Here is a 20,190-nt window from a genome sequence, read left to right on the forward strand (position 1 = left end):
GGCTCCTACCCTGGGGGGCTTTAAGAGGAGGCTGGACAGTCACCTTGCTGGGGTCGTTTGACCCCAGTACTCTTTCCTGCCATGGCAGGGGGTTGGACTAGATGATCTGCTCAGGTCCTTTCCGACCCGACCAACTATGAAACGATGAAAATATACGGTGGAGTCTCCATCCTTGCAGGTTTTGAAGACCCAACTCAACAAACACTTGCCTGGGGTGATGTAGTTGGGATTGGTCCTGTTCTGAGCAATGGACCTCCTGATGTGCCTTCCCACCTGAATTTTGTGTGACTATGATGGAAGCAACGTTGTTGTAATATTGTCTCGTACTTAACACAATGTACCTGAGTAGGAGAAGATAAATTATTTTTTGGAATGTAGAATCACTCAAGAAGCTTCCATTCTGAATTTACAATGTGCAAGTGAATGAATAGGTTTGTGTAGTGTGACCCCCTTCAAACATGCCTCTAAAATAACTCCTGTGTTCCCAATAAATTGAAAGAAAAATCATTTGACGTTTAAACCTATAAAACATAAGTTCTGGGACACTCCCAAATGCTTTGTATTATAATCTTTTTTTACCTTTAAAATCAAGTCAAGAATTACTTTCTTAAGAAGCATCTTTATTGTTCACACAGGATAATTGCCCACACTATTCTTGACACCCTTATTCTGTGCCCTTCTAAATTAAATTTCCCTTGAAAATAATGGTTTGAGGTAAGAGGAAATAGGCTCTAAGGATCTCAAAAATGTTTAGTGTGACTAACAATAAAAATAAAACTTCTTGAACTTTCAAAAACACTCAGTTGTCATGGATTTCCCCTCCCTAGTCACATGTGATCTGTTAACATGTGAATACTTCTCTGCTCACATTGGCCATCAAATAAATAAGGCAAAACTCCATCTTAAATGCTTCTCTGCAAGAAATGTGGAAGAAATGACTAAAGTTTGAAAATGAAACAATGTATTAAATGATGTGTGGCAGAATATGGCCCTGTTCGTAATACTTCCATGCTAAATGGTTTTATTTTACAAGAATGTTGTATTCCTCAGTTTCCCTGACTGGTATGTGCACTGGGGTGAGAATGGGATAATGATATTTTAAAGCAGACCTGTGATGATCTAAGGGAGCACAAGATAGGCCATCAAACAATTATAGAACTCTGGGGTCAGGAAAAAAGGAAAGCCAAGAGACAAGAGACTAACCAAGACATCCGCAATAAAATTGCTCCTGATTGCAAAAGGATGAGCAGAACCATGTGATCTCTCTCTGAAGATATTGCTTCCAATGAAGGAGAATTTGAACCATTCTGCACACATTCCTGGTGCTTTTCCATACAGCTGGTGAGTTTTAGGTTTGCCAGGAAGTCTGCAAAATGAAGAAAAAAATCTGTTTGGACTTAGTCATCATTTTTACTAATGTTTCACATTGAAAATAAAATTTTAAAAAAGAATGTTTTTTTCAGGTAAAATGAGAAGTTCTGTCTGCTCCCAGAATGAACAGCTGTTTTGATTCTGAGTATTTTTACACTCTAAAAACATGTGTGTGTGTGTGTGTGTGTGTGTGTGAGATTGTGTATATGAAGGAAATTTCAAAATAGAAAACCATTTAATATTGAAACATCAAAGCAACTTGTTTTAAATAGACAGCAAAAATACATTTTTTTCCCCCAGAAATTTTATCTCTTTGTATATGATGGGAGGAAAAAATAAGCAACGGCAATAAAAATTGACAAACCATTTTTGGCTCATCAAACACCTTTCCTTTTTTTTTTTTTTGTAAAAATTCAGCTTAAAAGCTGTGCACTGTATAAGTCCCATCCAGTAGCATCTTTTCAGGATAAAAGAAGAATTTTAGTCACAAGATCCCATCTTTTTATGTTTCCTCTAGATTAAATTGAACCTGTTTTCCTGAGTGTGTGTTTCTGCAGCTAACAGCAAGGTGTCTATTGATGAGCAAGCTATTTAAATGATTTGTTTTCAGGATCATACAATGCCAGGGTGTTAGAAACAAAATGAACATTTTTTAGCCAATTAGGCTAGACTGAATGGCTGAGACATATGACACAGGTAAAGCAATTCAAGAAAGTAAATTAATGAGCAGGTTTTATGTGCCTTTCTAAAAGCAGAACTCTCCTTGCAATAGATTTCGTGTCACCCTGACCCCACCCCCTTTTCGACACTATCTTCCCTCTGTCATGGAGAAAGGCAGGAAATCAAATGGGTGCTAGACTTTTTTTTTCTAAATGAAAGCTAATGAAAGAATAAAGCCAAGAACCTGTTTCAAGACGCAGATATCTCCCAAACAAACTTATATTAGCACAGATCTCAGTCCTTTCTTGAAAGACCCATTCAATCTGAGGGTGAAGTTACACGTTACGCTGAGACCACATCAGTCTGTGGAACGTAAAGTAGTGTTAAAGTAGAACATGAGCAGGCACATGTTAGGGTTTAATACCATTGCTTGTGTGGCAGGAAGCCTCTTTTGTTTCTCCCCAAAATCTCTGTGCTGTGACAATGTGGTTAGGATGGGCCCAGCAGAGGACACACACCCTTACCCTATCCCTTTAGGTAACCAGAGCTAGTTACAGTCCTGAGGGAGGGGAAACCTGTGATCTCTGCCTCATGACTAGTATCACATACCTGGGTGAGGGGCATCTACCTGGGGAGCTGGAGTCTGCCCGGCAACTAGTGATGTATTCAAATTGGTTGGCCGACAGCCAACCGGAGCTGGCCTCCACTGGACCAGGTGAATGAGGTCACAGGGGCTACATAAGTTAAGACTGCCCAGGAGGAGGAGGCAGCAGCCATGCGGTGGACTCAGACTTAGAGAGGAGTTTACCATCCAAAACTGGCTCTCTCCCCCATAGCTCATGAGCTGGGAACGGGCTGCCTCCAGAGGGAATCTCCAACAGCCTCGGGATGATGCTTGTGAGTAAGCTACTCGAGATCTGGGTAGATATCTAGCCGGCAGTAACTCAGATGCGTGATCAAGAAACTACCTCAGCCAGACTGCTTTGCTCTATGGGATTTCTATGATATTGCTCAGTCTTGTACCCTACTTTCACCCCACCTCTGTATTCAATACAGTTCTCCTTTGTGACCGATGTAGGAGACTTATTGAGGGGTGGGTCTAAATTATGCCTGAGACCCCTTAGGTCTGCGGACTAAGGGAGACTTTCCTTTTTGGCCCCCGACTTGGGGGAGTGCCCCAAGAACCTGTACTGGGTTGAGTGCCTGTAGGACTATTAGGCCTGTGTTCCCCGAGGACACAGGGCCAACACAGTCCCTTCTCGGGGTGGTGGCGGCGACGTTACCCCCAGACTAGCGAGTGTGCTCCAGGAAGGGGTCGGCCGAGCATAAGACGCCCCCAGGGAGGCACTCGGAGCCTGGCAGGGGGTCGGGCACAGGGAGGTGGGCAGCTCAACGCAGGAGCACCCCCTACTGGCTTGCCACAGCTTGCCTATATAACTCTTATTTGCCTTTAGAGGTCTGGTGAATAGGGCACGGCTATAAGCCGGGCCACTTAGCTTCTATCAGTGCTCTGGGTCAGGGGAATCTGGGAGCAGTGTATCCTGGGTTGCTGGAGGACTACAAATTACTCTTTTTATCTCTTTTGAGCAGTCTGAAGTTACCCAAACATGAGCTAGGGAGCACAGCCCAGAGTTAAGCCTCAACTGAAGTGGCATAACTTTGAGATGCTCAGAGGGCACTTAGCAGGAGTTAATGAGATCCAACAGGCAGACTTTCATGTCTTAAGGGCCGTTATTAAGGTCTAAGTGTAAAATGTAATTTCACCCTCAGATGCATCAAAAGGAAGATCAGGTTGAAAGCTGAGATAACATGCAGAACATTGCATGCACTGGAAACACTTCTGTGACTGCACTGCTCCATCTCTCTGTGGCTGCCCACCAGAAGCACTGCTCATGCCCTGCCAATGGCATGGATAGGAGATCTGGCATGAGAAACACAGTGGATCTATGCTAGGCTCACTGAGCACTGTGGGGCAAAGCAGGAGAGCCCCTGCTTTTCCTTATTGAGAGGCTCAGTCAAAGGAGGTCACAGAAAGGCTAAGCACTGTCCCTCTTCTGCAGCTTGCTCTAAAACTCTGACTGATACTCTCTGTGGCTTCCAGCTCCAGGAACAGAGACTTCACCATCACCATCATGTCCAAATAGCAGGCAGGGAGAAAAGGGTTCCCTCCTGACCCATGAAAAAAAAAGAAAAGGTGGCAATTGCAGGAAGCTCCTGCTGGGACCAAAATGCAGTTTCCTGGCTAGAGGGTCTCGCCCCTCCATTCAGGATCAGACCAATCACCATATTTGGGGTCAGGAAGGAATTTTACTCCATGCTCAGATTGGTGCGAATGGCAGGGGGTTTTGCCATTCTCTGTAGCAGGGCACATGGCCTCTACCTGGGATCTCATAAGCATTTCATTGAAGTAGGTCATTGGCTGCTGTGTTTCCCCTGCTTTATCTATCATACGTTTGGGTATGATGTCTGTGTTGTGTCAGGATTTATTATAGCCTTATGTAGGCTACCATTTATGTTATGGTTTGCATGGGGTAGTTTGGACAGTGATGGTCCTCCCTCAGGGAAAGGATAGACTAGATGGGATCTCTGGAGGTCCATTCCAAACATGCTTCTGTATGATTCTGTGAAAGGGATGACCCCCACCCCACCCCCATGGTCCTGCAATGGCATTGAACTTCAGAGTACCAAGACACTGTCCAGCGTCAGCATGGAGATAATATACATAGCACCCAGACCCCATGCACATATGATTTTCTTCATTGCAGAAGTGTAGCTTCTTCTATCCTGGACGACTGAGAAACCGTTCTCTCTCCCAGCCACGTTATTAACTATTGAGTAAACTCCGCTGTTTGTGAACCATTTAAAAGTGAATTAAAAATGGTTGAAAATTGCATTTTTTTTTCAAACTGATTTAATTTAAATATATATATTCTTTCTAATGAGAAACTGGGATTATTTTTGCCAACTCCTCCTAATCTTTTTATTATAAACAGTTTCCAAATCCTGCTTTTATTTAAGTTTCCAATGAAAACCTTTCCATTGTTTCATATGTGTTTTATATGCAACTAAGGGACTGGCAATACATCAATTAACTCATAAATAAATATTTTGGAGATAAAGATCTTTAAAAAAATCTGTCTGACTCAAATAGTGAAATAACTTCAATATCACACATAAAGTTGGCTTCTGTGGCCTACAGGTAATTCACAAACTTGGTGCTTATTCTGAGATCAGTTGAGAGCATCAAAGTGGTATCATGTCTTAACATGTCAGCAGAACTGTCAGCCTTATGGTTCATTTCTCCTGATGCAATCTAGAAAAAAGTGTATCATATTTTTTGTCAGGGTATAGTGGGGAGATGTACTGACATCACAGATGGTGACCTCAACATTTTCCAGCAAGGCGACACAGCTTTCAGCCAGATTCCATGTGTAGAACTGAGAATTATACCCGGTTTGTCTGCCTGAGGTGAATACTCACACTAGTTGCCTATTTAAGAAACTCCTTCAATAGATAACAGGAAGAGTTCAATTACAGAGAACTCCTCTGGGGGCTGAAACCATTTAGCCAAATACAGAGGATATCATGTATGTGATACCCTCTGTGGGCCTTTGTACACATCATGGTTTTTGCCCTTGCTTGTGTGGCAACAGCATGACTGTCTGCACAAGTGGGTTTTCTGGAAGCTTTAACAGTCTTTCTGGCACATTAAAGTAAAACTCCTCAGATGTAATTTAGTTTGGTTCATTGTGAATTAACGTATTGTGTCCATGGATTTGTTGTGTACAAAGGTACTCAAAGATGTATAATGAGCCTCTTTGTCCATCAGATGGCATTGCAACTATTTTGTAGTTCATCTCTTCGCATTGCTTTTGCTTTCAAATTTCTTCTGCTTTTCTTTTTCTTTTTTCTTTTCTTGTGCAGTTTGCTGTCTCCCTGCTTCCACAGCTGCATGCCAGGGCATAGAATGGGGGGCCCCAGGATGGCGGGGGGGGCAGCACTGGACAATCTCACTCTCCTGGTATGCTGGCCAGGGACCAGACTTAATTTGTTTGGAAACCTAGTGTGTGCAAATGCTGATGTGACACTCCAAAATAAACAAGTTTAAATTTTATAAACTTATTTAATTTAATGCAGATTAAACCTTGTGGTATGTACAGGTGTGTCAATAATGATGAATATAAAGTCCTGCATTTAGCATAGAACAATTATATGCACAAATACAGGTTGTGAATAACTAGCTAGCCTAATGCATTGCAGAAATGCATGATTGGTGGGTTCTAGTGGGCTGGAAGCCGAATATGAGCCAACTGTGTGCTCTTGATGCAAAACAGGTCAACAGCATACTCGGCTGTATTACCAGGAATACCACTTACAAATCAAGGGAAGTGATTCTTCCACTATTCAGCCCCAAGAGGGCCTTACCTGTTGTACTGTATCCAGTTTTAGGCACTTCACTTTAAGAAAGGCATGGGCAATTTAAAAAGAGTCCAGTGGAGAGCAACACAAATGGTTAGGGGGCTGGGAAACATGACAGATGAGGAAAGACTGAAAGAATTAGGAGTATTTCGTTTGGAGGAAAGAAGACTGATAAGGGATTTAATAATGGCCTTGTTACACATTTTGCTTTATGCTGCTAAAATGTTGATTGGTGTTAGTTCTAGCTTGAGTTTGGAAAAATCACTCCTAAAGGCTAAAAACTTTCTCTGATGGTATCCCACCTGCACAGCTGTGACTTGCTACAAGAGGCCTGGTGAGCAGGGGCTAGACTAAGAGCTGTAGCTGTGACTTGCCACTACAGGGCTGGTGAGCCAGGATAGGCTTGTATCTCTGCTCTTTGTGGGGAGTGTGAGAGAGGATAGTACCTAAAATTAGGCAAGCTGTTGACTTGACTGGCCACATATTGTGAACTGACCAATCAATTGACTGTGTATTCTTTGACCGGTCAAAGATTATTGCAAGTTTACCAAAAACTACATTTTTTTTCTAATTTTCTTGACAAAAATATGATTTTTTTATTGGTTTGTGACACATTTCTAATGGAAATTTTTTGTTTTTTCTGTGTTTTATTTGAACCTATTGACAGTATTTATTTATTTATTTATTTATTTACAATTTTTAACCAATATTTGACCAGTCAATTGAGCAAACTTTATTTTCCCAGTCAGATGCCCAACTCTATTTAAAACTAGTTTCACGTGTTAATGAGTGGGCAATCCAGGGCTTAAGAGCTCCAGGAGCCACCTAAAATTAAAGTGTAGCAAGGCCAGTTTTAAAATATCCAATGGGTGGTTATAAAGAGAATGATGACAAATTTCTAAGCAAAGAATCATTTTGAATAAAAGTGAACCATTTCATTCTGAAAGTGTAAAGAAACATCTTGACTTTTTCAGTTATTTTTCTTATTTTTATTGAAATATTTTCCCAAACTGACATAAATTAGTAGTGTGAAGTGACATTGTAGCCGTGATGATCCAGAAAATATACAAGAGGCAAAGATTTATGTGCATGGTGTTGTTTATTGCACGAACTGTATGGTTGGGATAGGTAAAAGTGCAAAATATTTTGGTTGATAAAAATCAGTATTTTTTTGTAAGAAAATAAAGTTTGGTCCAATGTTTTGCCCATACCTTTTTGGCACTGCCATTTTTTAAAAAGACTGTCTATACAGCAAAATGTGAAGTAGGAATGGAAACCTGGGCTTGAATGCCTGCAACCTGTGACAGCAATAAGGACATAAGCAACGTGTGTAACAAGTGAGATGGTAATTGTGCAGCAGTTTATTCATGGTGCTCCCCATGTTATTCTTCTTGGATGAAATAGATGCCTCAGCTTTACCTTTTTCTAAGGCAATTTGAGTTGATGTAAGAGTCCTGACCTCTGATTCAGGAATCATTTGTTTCACACACTGTCTGCAAAGAAGAGCGAGGAAACCTCACGCTTGATAAAATAGAGCAGTTTTCACTTTCCTTGGCTGTGAAGGCAGCCTTCCTGGTCTAAATCACTCTGCTGCTGCCTTCTGGAGCCTGAAGTCAGAGGGAAGGGAACAACAGACTCAAAAGTGTGAACTTACACAGTTTATCTATACGGGGTGTTATCTTCAAAGCATGCTTTATCTCCAAGTTCTCTCTCCCTCCGTAGCAAAGACTATTTACTGTAAGCGCTATTTTTCTTTGTGGAGAAACTTCAGAAGAGGTGCTACAAGGCACGCTACCTGGAGGTTTCCATGAGCCTTTCACACTCCAGTCTCCTAGCTCTCACCCATCTTGTTTTTTTTTTTTTAATTAATATCATATTTAAAAAAAAAAACCCCAAAACAGTGCTTGCAAACCATCAGATGGAGTACTCTCTCATGGCACACCACAGAAGCGGTACAAGGACACCCTAAAGGTATCCCTAAAGAGTTTCAGCATCAACCCAGAGTCGTGGGAGCAGATAGCTCGTGACCGTCCATCCTGGAGGTTATCAATCCAGAATGGATACCTGGCTTTGAACAGCAACGCGCGGCAGAAGCAATGAATAAACGCTTGGCCAGGAAAATGAAAACCTCTTATGCCCAGTCGTCATTGCTTTCCTGCCCCCGCTGCAGCAGATTGTTCAAGGCAAAGATTGGGCTCATAAGTCACCTACGTACCCATGCAACCGAGCCTCCACCTCCACCCCTCTCTCTTTCCTCTCTCTTTTTTCTCCTTTTTCTCCTTTTCTCTTTTCTCCCTCCCTGTTTCTTTCCCATTTCTTGTCTCTTTTCTCCCCCTCCCTTTTGCTGGACATGGTTGTCTTTGCCCATGAAGGGCAAAAAATGTGTGTATATGTACAGTGCTTGCGCTCCTGGAAAAAGTGCTGTCCGGAGAGTGCTGGAGTCCTCTTTACATTCACAGAACAACTGGGGCAAAATCCGCCAAGGTGCCCGGTTAACAGGCCCCAGGCCTGAGTCACCTTTTCTAGGGCTGAGATTAGGTCTGGGTCCATGTGTTATTCTGTCCTTTTATATCAGGATCACTGTCATGCAGAGGATCAAACTACCCCTTATCGAGGGGGAGGAAAAGGCTCTTTCTCAGGCATCCCCAAGAAGCAGCCGTATTCGGTCTCCCTCTCCTGAAAAGACCCCCCGCAGCCAGCCCCAATGTGGCTTTCCGAGGGGGAGGCCTCTGGCTTTGACCCCCCGGTTCTTCTCAGTCCCCGGTTTTCCTGGTGGTCATTGCACCCGCAACTCTTGGAGCTCCTTGTTTTTGGGCAGCTTCTGGGAAGCAGAGCGTGTTTTCTCCTTTTGCAGAAGAGGATATCTGGGTGCTGATCATCTCCAAGAGTATCGCAGACTTCTCCGAAACAAAAGGTGTTCGTTGTGCCACTGCAGTTCTCTCTGATCTCGCTCCAACTTTAATCTCTCCCCCCCGGGACTATTCCTCTTCTCTCTGTCTGTCCTGTCCTGGTCTTCCCTGGGCCCTTGTCTCCCAGTCCTCCTGGGAACGTCTCCCTGTGCTTAGTCCTCCCAGAGCTTCGCTCATTCTCCTCAAGCCCACGCAACCACGCTTGTGACAAAACAATTACAAGACAATAGGCTTAACATGGAGACTGCCCTCCCCCAATAGTGTGCAATATTATGTCATGGGGAATCAATCAAAGAGCTGTGACCTGTGACCTGCTGGCAGGTCCTAGACGCCCATCTTCCCCTAGGGAGAAAAAGACATCCTACTTACGAGCTATTTACAAGAATCAACTACAGCAAAGCCTACCCAAACTGAGCCAGCCCCAAAGAATCCAGATCACCCAACCTCCTTCATCACAGCCGTATTGTTTCAACCGTCATGCTATCTCACAGCGCAACAGTGGAAGACCCCCCCCACACACGCTTTTGGGGTTGAGGGGGAGCAAATTTCCACATTGCTTCTCAAGTTTGGGGAGAAGGGGGAATCACTAGTGGGGAGAGAGCAAAGTGCAGTGGAGACCATGCCAAGACCAGATGGCTCTGTGCTCACTTATGCAGCCCTGTGTGTGTACCCCTGCGACCTGTCCCCTCCGGGGACATCCATGCAAGAGGAGGGAGGTTGATGCTTTGTGCTTCATTTCTGAGCTGAAGTGAAGCCTTTCCTTTGGCCTGGTTACATCCCTGCAGCTCAAAGCATACATAGATGGGAGATCCCAGTATCTTTCTGCCCTTTCTGACTTGAAATTACAGCTTTCCCAGGCCACTACTTGGAGTACTCATTTTTAATTACGCATTGAAGTTCCAATATTTTGGCATTGTTTTAGTGTGTTTCAGTGCTTTTGAAAAGAGAATTAATTCAGGATGCTAAGAGCATACAGAACTCCTGAAAACAGACTGGCCAGGCATTGCTCCCCCATTTCCTCCATGTCTCAATGCTATATACAAACAGCAACAGGTAGAAGCACTCCTCTGGCCAAGAACAGGGAGCCAGTGCCTTGTTATACCTTACACTGTGAGCCACACAGATGCTAACCAGCTTAGTGCTAGCTTGGAGTCTGGAGCTGTCACACCTTCAACTTGAGCTGCACATCTGTGGGGAGTGGCCACACTGTAAAGGAACAGGAGCTGGGTTGTATGGATCAGGGATAATCCTGCCCTAGAGTGGCATAACTTTAAGCCACATAATGAGTGTTTTAAGCAACTTAAAGATTTTAACATCCAGGGGTAAAGTGGTTCTGTAGCCACTCAAAATAACTGTATAACAAGGCCCTGAGACAGCTAAACCCTAACACTCGCAGCTTCTGAGACCTCAAGGACTGGAGGTATCCAAGGGAAAACATTTCTGGGAAAGGCGCCTTTGAAGTTGTTTTCTAACACAGAGGCATGCTGGCATTTCCACCTGCAAGCATCTCCGTACAGTATAGTACTTGTCTCATTATAATAGTGCAGTGGGGAGGAGGGAGAGTCAGGAGTAACTATAGCTAAATTCTCCTCTGATGAGAGAGGCACGAGTTCCTGGCAACTGATTTTGCCAGTAATGCTAAATGAGTGTCTGGGATTACTGATGCCCTGGGACTTGCCTGTGAACAGTCAACAGATGTCTGCATTGATGGGAGAGCTTGGTGCCTCAGAGCGGTCCCTTCCCCCAAGCATCACTGCAGAAGACCCTGGTAGAAGGCAGGCTGGAAACAAAGGAAGAAATCACTAGATAGCTTCTGACCTTTTCTTTGGGTCAGAGCCTGCCGATTGCTATGCTCTCTTGACTCAAAATGACTAACTCATGGAGCTACGCCAAGGCAGTGCGAAGATTGGCCTTGCTATCCAGCCACAGGCACCCTTGTCAAATGGACTGAGAAAGGAAGCTGGATAAAGTCATATGCTGGTGGGGGGCTTGTCACATACTCTGCAAAATTCATGTATGTCTCAAGCTCATGTTGAGGTGTTTTGTGCCAGGACTATTGCAGACATTAGAGAAATGCCCATGTTTCTCTCTGCTTCCATTGACAAGGGGATGTGAGCCAGACTGATGTGGCTGGCACGGCAGCGAGCTGCCTCAGACAGAGATCTCCCCGAGCAGCTTGCTCCTGACATGCAGCCCACACTCCATGAATACCCTCCTGTACTTTCAGCTCTGCTGAGAATAGCAATATGTAATTTCCAGAAAGAACTCTGTCCTCAAATTGGTAACTGTGTGGATTTAGGCATTTCAACCCCCCTTTTAATGTTTGCATTCAAGGTATTGAGAGTCAGTAAATAACAGAAAGCACATGCTCCACTGGCACAGAATCCACAGAATGACGAGGATGAGATGAGCCTTGGAGGGAATAATTGCTTCGCTGCAGGGAGCTCACACATATCAAGGGGGCTGGCACCTGGACATAAGAGCCCAGGCGCTTATTGATTAACGCTGCCTCACATTAGGTCTGACAGCTGAACTGGAAGCATTTTCAAAATTGCTAATATTAATGCAGAAGGCACAGCTAGGAACATGTCTTTTCGTGGGCTCTTCTAGGAAAGCAGGGTGTAGCAAGGCACAGGCATTAGCATGTCTTTCAGGTCATACTGATGTTCATCTGAGCACTGAATAGACCAAACTCATTTGTGTTAATTTGTAAAATAAGTACATGAAAAAAATCTCCTTATTTCGTTTCTGGATTAGTTTTCTTCCTTTTTTTTTCTTTTTCCTGGCAGTTGCTGTTTCTAGGATTCCAATGGGCACTTGCTTTCCTCATACCTGGCACAACAGGACAGGTGAATACAGTACAACCTGATTATAATATACCTTGTTCATAACAATGCCCCACTTCCAACAATCTCAACAGCAGGGACCTTTTTTAATTATGATGATGCAGCAAATTTGGAGGAACTTAGTCCAGAGAACACCTTCTTTTAATGACCTTTTTTCCTGGTTTTATGGGGGAATTCATTATAATGAGGTTATATTGGATTTGTATACCTTGACTTCCAAAAGGCCTTTGATCTAGTATCCCACAATTTCCTCTCAAGAAAATTGGAGGATTGTGGGCTGAACTCTGAGACAGTCAGGTGGGCGAGAAACTGGCTGCAGGAGAGGACCCAGAGTGTTGTAGTGAACAGATCTGTGTCATTTTGGCAAGAAGTGGGCAGTGGTGGCCCATAGGGGTCGGTGCTCTGTCCAGTGCTTTTCGACGTCTTTATTAATTATTTGGATGTGGGGGTGAAGACCTCACTGGCCAAGGTCGTGGGCGACACCAAGTTATGGGGAAGCGTGGTCACGCTTGAAGATGGGCTCCAATTACAGGCAGACCTAGACAGGCTGGCAAGTTGGGCAGATAAGAACTTGATAAAGGGCAAAGCACTCCACCCTGGGACGAGCAACCCCCAGCACACCGACAGGCTTGGTGGCACCAAACTGACCATCACCATGAATTAAAGGGACCTGGGGCAATAATAGACCACAATATGAACATGAGCCGGCACTGCGGCACTGTAGTCAGAAGGGCAAATAATACTCTGGCATGCATCAATTGATGCATCTCCAGCAAAACCGTGGATGTGAGTCTTCCACTGTACTTAGCACTGGTGAGATCCCAGCTGAAGTATTATGTCCAGTTCGGGGCACCGCACTTCAACAAGGATGTGGACAAGCTTGAGAGAGTCCAGAGAAGAGCCATCCATATGATTAGAGTCTTAAAAGGCAAGACATACAAGGAAAGGCTGAGGGACCTGGGACTCTGCAGCCTGAAGAAAAGAAGGCTGAGATGGGACCTGGTAGCAGGTTACCACTACACTAGGGGAGTACATCAAGGGCTCGGTGAGCAACTGTTCACCAGGGCACCCAAGGGGAAATCCAGGAGTAATGGCCACAAACTCCTAAAAGATCAATTCAGGCTCAACATTAGGAAAAACCTCTTCACAGTCAGGGGGTCCAGACTGTGCGATAAGCTCCCTCCAGAGATGCAATTGCCTACCCTGGAAATCTTCAAGAAAAGACTGGATGGTCACCTGACCCCAGCTGTCTTTCCTGCTTGGTGCAGGGGGCTGGACACGACACTCTTCCGACGTCCCTTCTGGCCTTACAATCTATGAATCTAATAATCTTGAACAGACTTATAATACCATGATATTGGCAACACTGGGCACCTATACACAAGTGTGTAGGCTGCTCTGATGTGCCTTAATTCCAGCATGTTGAAGCAGACTTGATTAATAGTTTAATGAAGCCTTCTATAATGCCCCAACAGTCTCCTGCGTTTCGTGTCCCCTCTGCCATTGTTAAGCACAGGGATGCTGATACATGAGATACAATGGCACTTTAATTAGAGCAGCTCTCGGAGCTGCTCTAATTAAGGTGCCCTGCCACCACCACCCCCGGTGCATGTAAACGTGCCCACCGATGTTAAAAAGAACCTGATGGCTAGGGAAAGAAGTTACACATGAACTGGTAAAAGTGATTGGAAATTGGTTCAAATCTGTAACACAACAGAAGTTCAGTGCATGTAAACTGCTTCCAAAATGGCCGAAACTAGTTTAAGATAAACATGTATGGGTGTAATATCAGCCTCCAACTCCCTGCAGGGTGGGTCCAAGGAGGATGGAGCTGGACTGTCCTCAGTGGTGGCAGATGGCAGAGCAAGGAGCACCAGTCTCAAGTTGCAGCAAGCAAAATTTAGGTTAGATATTAGGAAAAAACTTCCTCACTGGGGAAGCACTGGAATGGGTCACCCAGAGAGGTGGTGGACTCTTCATCTTTGGAGGTTTTAAAGACCCGGCTAAAAAAAGCCTTGGCTGGGATGATGTAGTTGAGACTGGTCCTGTTTTAAGCAGAGGGTTGGACTAGATGTGACCTCCTGAGGGCCCTTCCAGCCCTCGTTTTATATGATTCTATGACTTACGTTAAATTAGTTTATTGAACTTTTGTCCCAGATGCCCTCCAAATTCAAGTTGACTCACAGTCACTCAGCATCTCAGGATGCCTTGCACATCCCTTGTGAATCCCTCTTGCAGGGTGGGCAGGCTAGTCTTGTCCCAAGCAGTCTGCTCCAGCTAAGCAGCAAGGGGTGCTCTGATAGTGCAGGCATGTGACTGCATTTCTGGAATCATAGGTTCATAGATACAGAGGATCAGACCCCGCTGTGCTAGATGTGCCAAGTTGCCTCCACAAAAAACTGACAAATGAAGTCCCTAGTCCTTGTGCATGCCTTCAATTTTATGTGGCCTGGAAGAGGGGGGTTCTCTGTGGGTGGCATCAACCCTCTGCACTAGATTTGCACAACTGGAGCCAGTACTCTGTGACTTCTCCTGCTCTTGTCCTCCAGACAGGGCAGGCAGCACGAAGTGTGAGTGAGACAATGGTGCCGAACCTCTGACCACTTTGCTCCTACAAGCTTCCCACACAGGGTCTGCTTTTCTCTTTAGACCATAGCAGTACAAAGATAGTACTCTCTGGGACACGTTCATACATTCATAGATGCTCAGGTCAGAAGGCACGTCAACAGATCATTGAGCCCGACCCCCTGCCTGGGCAGGAAATAGTGCGGGGGTCAGATGACCCCAGCCAGGTGCCTATCCAGCCTTCTCTTAAAGACCCCCAATGTAGAGGAGAGCACCACCTCCCTTGGAAGCCCATTCCAAATTTTGGCCATCCTTACTGTGAAAAAGTTCTTCCTGAATCTACTCTCGGTCAGTTTGTGACCATTGTTCCTTGTTACCCCAAGTGGCACCCTGGTGAAGAGAGCATCTCTGATCTCTTGCTGCGTCCCCCTGATGAATTTGTAGGAGGCCACAAGATCACCTCTCAGCCTTCTCTTGCAGAGGCTGAAGAGGTCCAGGTCGCTCAGTCTCTCCTCATAGGGCTTGGCCTGCAAATCCAAAGTGAATATCTGTTCAGTTGCTTATTCATTAATCTACACAGCTTAGACTAAACTTCAAGAATTTAATTGATTCATCCATGGTCTGTTTAAATGCACTTATCCTGTGTTAAAATACAGGAAAAGGTTCCTTCAGCTCCTGAAACCTGAGCTTGGTGGAAACAAGCTCTTTAGGGTATCGATACTTGCATCATCCTAATCATGTCTTATACATCTGGTAGAGTAGATCAGACTCTGGAAGAATTTATGGACTACACTGGAAGAGCTGAACCTCTGCCACAGTTTATGCTAAACTTTGCACTCAGAAGCAGCGATGGAGAAATGGTAGATATCCAGACATAAGTATTCTTGAGACTACTGATAAAGGTTCCTTTACAGCAGCTCCTTTGAAACCATGAAACCAAGCCCTCATTACACCTGTAAAAATCCAGGCTCTTCACACCAATAGCTAAGGTCACTGAGTTTTGGAAATGCATGACAGAATGGACAAATGCAGAAGATGCAATACAGGTGCTGAAACTACATTGCGTCTTGTCAGTGACTATTTAATGCTGACATACAGGGGAAGATGTAACTAAGCTCCTAAAGCCATTCCTCGAGACTCATGTTCCCAGCTCGCTAGAGGTCAGCTGAATTGAGAACACAGATATAATGATGTGACGGAGAGTGAAGAACTTTTGGGATGCTGACTTACAATTATTTATACTGGTGGAAACCAAAAATGCCCGGCGAACTGCAAAAACATCATTATGTTGCTATGAAATGAACACCTAGCTGAGAAGGAAGAGGAAAAGCTCTCAAAATATCAACCCCTGAGAACAGAATTGGAAAGAATATGGAAAGGAAAGACTGTAGGAGAACTGATCATCCTAAATTCCCATCGTATCTGACGCCATCTGAATGTCCTGAACTTCCCATCAGTGCCCAGAATCTCCCAAAAGCTGTTACTTTGGAGACACCCCCCCTATTGTGATGGCACCTTGACTTCTAAGGACCCAGAAGATCCAAAGATCAAACTGAAAGGCTGTCATTTAGAGTGACACAGGTTGCTGAGACTGAATTGGAAATGGCTAATAAAAACAACAGTCCGTGGTGGATGAATGCTGCATTGCCGAGCTGGACAGCAGGGGTGCAGATTCAGGTTCCAAAAGAGAAATAAGCTTTCCTTGAAGAAGTCCTTTGAGATATAGATGTGAATAAAGATGTGAGAGTGCAGCAGTGCAAACTTGGCTTCCAAAGAAAAGGCTTGTGGATTTTGAAGAACTGAGCATTTATGCCATTAAAGAATTAACCATTGGCATATGGCACATAAAAGCAACAGCAGGTCAATTTTTTTAAAACAGTGCTTCCTCTAGAGGTCCATGCATTTAGGTAATATTAAGATTTATACACCAAACACATTGGATCATACTGAAAGCATAAATATTAAAATTTTAAAATAATTGTCACCAATGAGAAGACAAAACAGTAACAACAAATTCTAAGGAACAAAAGAGGAATATTAAAAAAAAACAACATTTTTTTTATTGCTTTTGGCCAATGTAACTCTTGCAACTTCCAGAGACACTTCTTCCCACTACTGCAGGTTCTCTGGTGAGTACAAGAAATCAGCCTGAATTCACTGTCACTTGGCTGATCAATCCAGCTGACAAAGGAGATATATGCCAGGTTACGCAAGTCCCAAACCAAAAATATATCTTTATATATCCATTCTTTTTGCATCGTCTAATCACAGGCTAACTTGTGGATGCACATAACTAGATGTTACTCCTTTTGCTTGCATATAAGTGCACTACCATTTCAATCCATTCTCCACATGCCTTGACTGTTTGTCAACTTCCAAGTCACTTCGGAAGCTACACCTTGATTGAGGAGAACCACTTAACACTTTGCCACTTCCCTTTTGCTAGACATATTAATTGCTTTCTTTTCTTTGCTTTACTAACAAGGCTAGTTTTTAAGTCTGTAGGGGTTCACTTTACGGTCACTCAGAAACAGGAATTGGAAATCTCCTGCTTTACCACACTTCTGTTCCTTGGTATAAACCCCTCAAAAATGGTTAACACTAGTAATAAGTCATTATGCATTGCCACCTTATCATATTGAGTTAACAAGAACACAATATATTTTAACAGGATTTTAGCTAGTTATGCATATTCAATTCTTCTCATTTAAAAAAAAAATCATTATGGTACTACAGCTGTTACCTGTAACTACTATGAGTGCTTTCCATCAATGCAATTATCCTTTCCTAGTCTGGCCAATTACTGGTAGCCTTGACCAAAAGACTTCATTCTACTTTTCCAAGCTACCGCTGATTGATGATATGTTGAGCACTTCTTTCTAAATAAGCTTACATATATATACATACATATGTATGTATGTATGTATGAATGTAATATATATATATTATATATATATAAATTTAGGCTGGTGCTAGGGGTACCAACTGTATTTGTCTTTGTGGCGTTTCAGTTACTGAACATGTGTGCAGCCTACAAGTGAAGTTACCTGATGGAGGCCCATGAAATGGTACAGAGAATCGGTATTCTGGATGGAGCATGGAGAATTTGCTTTCAGGAATCTTAATTTTCTCATCATGAATCTGAGATGTGTGAAGGAAAGTGAAATCACAGACAGAATAATCAAAGAAGAAGAAAGTATATTTCTTTCAGAAGAGTTATATTATACATAGTACTAAAGTATCAACCAGTCCATGATAGTAGTAATTATTTTTTAAAGGATCTTGAGAAACAGTCAGGGATTTGCATTTTATCTGCATAACAATGAAAGCGAAGATTGCAGTGATTAAAAATAGGGATGAAGGAAAACATGTGCATTCAGAGAAACAATGGGACCTTCATCTAGACCAACGTGTATGAAATACATTTTTTCAAGTCAATTTGCAGCAAAAGCAATATGATAAATAACTACAAATGGTCAGTCAGCAAAAATAAAGACCCGGAGACTATGAGATTATGCAAAAGATCCTCAAAGTAGCAAGTCCCATGGTTGCCTGTGTCGGAAAGTTTTGGCACTTCCAGCTCAACAAGGGCAAGGTTCATGCAGCACACTGACAGTGTGTCGTACAGCATGTTGAGAGCTGCTGGCTCCCGCGACTGGATCTGAAAATGGTCTGGACTTGGTATGGATTAATAGTGCCTACAGTGGCTTTGAAGCTGTGCAGAAGTTCTCTTTTCCAAAAACATCTATGATGTAATGAAGAAATGATGTAATCTGTGCAAGAAAGCGATGAGAACCTCAGCCAAGTCTCCCACCAGAAGAAAAGCATTGTATCAATAGCCTGAAGGGAAATTGAAATAAAAAGAGGAAAGCGTCATTCTTGTGCTGAATTCCACTTGGAGTCTTTCCATTGAACTTTATGTAAGTATGTGTGTGGACAAAATCTAACTCTGAGAGTGCTTGAGTACAATGTTGCTGCAGTCTGTTCAATCAATCACTGCTTCTGAATATGGAGCACGGAGGCTGCAATACATCCAGCAATCTCTTCAGCACCACTCTGCTGTCAAATCTATTGTGTATGCTCTGCAACCTGAAAATAGGCATGGGAAGTCTAAATATAATTTAACTGGGCTTCTGGAAACTTTTTTCCTCTTAGGCTCACTAGGTATAGAGGTGATACAGGTGTACAAACTGGGTGATATTTTTCCCCAACATTGTGAATGTGACAATGTGAATGTGGAGACTAACAAAAGCACAATGGGAATTGTGACTGTGTTACATGTGCTAAAACCTGAAGCAAGGAAAAGGGTCTCATAAATGGCTTACAGTTTTTTGCTGAAACTTTCCAAAAAAAGAAATCAACCTGAGGGAGACACCCAGCATAGAGATTGAAGTTCAAATGATTAAAGTTTTGGCAGAGTTACAAGCAACTGACTTCTTTTTTAATAGCTAGTATCTGGCAAGTTAAATTATTGAGGCTGCAGCTCTTATGAGTAATTTTCCTCACAAAGCAGGGACACTTAGGTTATTGTCATATGTTCAGTTTGACACTTACTAAGTGCAATTAAAATGCAAGCAGACACACATGTCCAAGTACTTTAGCATATGTTAACTGCTGTCTTGTCATTGCAAAGTTTCAGGGCAGGGTTATCTCCTAAAACCTACTGGGCGCATCTACACATGCACTTTAATGCACAGTAATCTTATTTTACCATGCATTAAAGTGCCACATCAAAAGCCATACTAATACACTAATGTTCAGTAAAAATAGGCTACTGCACATTAAGCATCACTAAATAAGTGTGCACTTTCACTACCTCACAGGAGGGAAGCCTAATGTGCATGTGTTTAGTACCACATTACAGGGTGCTATACACGAGTGCAGAGGCGGCTCCACTCCAGTGCATCAGAGCAGACTTGATTAATTGAGTCAGCTGGAGCAATTGCCATTCTCCAGCAGCCTCCCGTATCTTGTATATTAGTGTCCCTGTGCTTAAAAATGGTGGTGGGGGCACTTAAACTAAAGCTCATTGAATAAGCTTTAATTCAAGCACCCACCACCACTATTTTTAAACCAGGAGGTGCTGATACATGAGACTTGGTGGTGTTTTAATTCGAGTGCTTCTTGGAATCCCTCTGCTTAAAGCACCGCCCTACCCCCAGCCCCTGGAGCATGTGTAAAATGCCCACACGTACTAAATTTAATGCATGTTAAGAAAAGTTTATTAATGAATGTGTAGATGCACCTACTGACTTGCATGCATTACAAGTTTCCACTGTCTTGCAACCGATGCAAGTGAACATCTGACAAGGGCCTTATTTCATAGATTTCATAGACATTAGGGCTGGAAGAGACCTCGGGAGATCATCGAGTCCAGCCCCCTGCCCAAAGGGCAGGAAGTCAGCTGGGGTCATAGGATC

This window comes from Crocodylus porosus, unplaced genomic scaffold, assembly GCF_001723895.1.
Source record: "Crocodylus porosus isolate Cpor-Errol unplaced genomic scaffold, CroPor_comp1, whole genome shotgun sequence".
NCBI lineage: Eukaryota > Metazoa > Chordata > Crocodylia > Crocodylidae > Crocodylus > Crocodylus porosus.